The sequence below is a fragment of the Pteropus alecto genome, unplaced genomic scaffold (genome assembly GCF_000325575.1).
Source record: "Pteropus alecto unplaced genomic scaffold, ASM32557v1 scaffold398, whole genome shotgun sequence".
Lineage (NCBI taxonomy): Eukaryota > Metazoa > Chordata > Mammalia > Chiroptera > Pteropodidae > Pteropus > Pteropus alecto.
In genome coordinates this window covers 2,868,342-2,869,985 of record NW_006442497.1, presented here as the reverse complement: position 1 = coordinate 2,869,985, position 1,644 = coordinate 2,868,342, and positions in this window count along the sequence as shown.

The following is a 1,644-nucleotide window of genomic DNA, read 5'->3' as shown; positions in this document are numbered from 1 at the left end:
ATGCCAAAATAAAAAGTATAAAAGTTGTACTCAAATCACAATAAAACGGAACAGTGTCACACTGCCTCTGAGTTGTGTAGTCGACTGTCTCCCGCACCGACGCCTTGCCCACCTTTGGGGCCCCCTGGATCCTGTCGTGGCTGGACCGCGGCAGGAAGTGACACATGACGGAGGAATTTAGACACTCAGACAACTTTGTCAGATGAAGGAGAATTTATTGGTCGGTGGAGTGCATGGGGCTTAACTGCACCAAAGCACGAGCTCTCTTTGGTTAGATTTATTACAATTGATATACCTTTGCAGTGTACCTGCAAGGGGCACAGGATTCCTTTGTCTGAGGTTTCATGTGCACCCAATGATTCAGAATGGAGAGGAGGAGCTGCAGGGGACAGGGGGGCTGCAAGTGGGGGAGGATTTTCCAGACCACTGGTCTTATCTATTTACGGGTCTTTTGTCTTGTAGAACCTGCGACCATGGCATTATCAGCATTGTTATAGGACTCTCCAATGGAGAGATGAGACACCAAGACACCGAGGCTAAAGGCAGGAAGCAGCACTTATTGATGCTGGAACCTGTTCAGCAGATTCCTATCCAAAGGCTGAGCCCTGATTGCAACATAACAAGCAGTTTTATACAGTCTTGTTATTCCTGCACAGCTACAGAGATAAGGAAGAAAATTAGTTGTTTAGCAAGTCATGAATCAACAAATGTGAGCTTGAGGTGGAAGAGGTAACTACAGGAAAACGTGTTAGCTGGAGAGTCCTGGAGAGGGGACAGAAGGCAGTCAGGAATGGACTTTAACCAGCTGAGTCGGTTATTTCTGCAAGCCCTTTCCTTTGCATTTTTCAGTTGCCTCCTCTCCTCTCTTAGATGGCCCTAGAGGGTGTTGTGCTAAATGAAATAAGACAGATAAAGACAAATATCACATGATTTCATTACATGTGGAATCTAAAGAATAAAATCAACAACGACAACAAAAAATGGAAATAAACCCATAGATACAGAGAATATTTTGAGGGCTACTAGGTAGTAGCAGAGTTGGTGGGGAGAGCAAAAAAGGGCAAAGGGATTAAGAAGTACAGATGGATAGTTACAAAATAGACATGGAGATATAACGTGTAGCATAAGGAAAATAGTTAACAATGTCGTAATAAATATGTAAGGGGGAAAAGGGGTACAAATTTAGTGAGGTGATCACTTTGTGAGCTATATAGTATGCTGGCTGGAAAATTACTGCTTGGCTGTCACCCATGGGAACATAGGTTATCACCCATGAAAACATAACATTCTAACAATAAGCTTTCTGCTTCTGTACCCCTGCTTGCACAATCTATCTGTGGGTTGACAGTTAGTAAATAGAAGAAAAATAGACTTTTGTGTTAAGACAGAATAAGGAATGGAATTTAGGGCTTAAAAACCTTGTACCTCTACATTTTGGGGCTGCTTAATTTGGGGTCTGCATACCCCTGGCAGACCCAGCTGGCTGAATAAAGTGTGTGTTTCCTATAACTCACTGATTTCTGGTGGTCTGTGTGTCTTTTGGGGGCTGGCGGCTACAACGTTTGGAGGCCCCAGCGAGATCTCAGGGAGTGGCCCTGGAATCTAAGACTGGACCGGCCTCCGAAGCGGTTGCTGGTCCCGGTT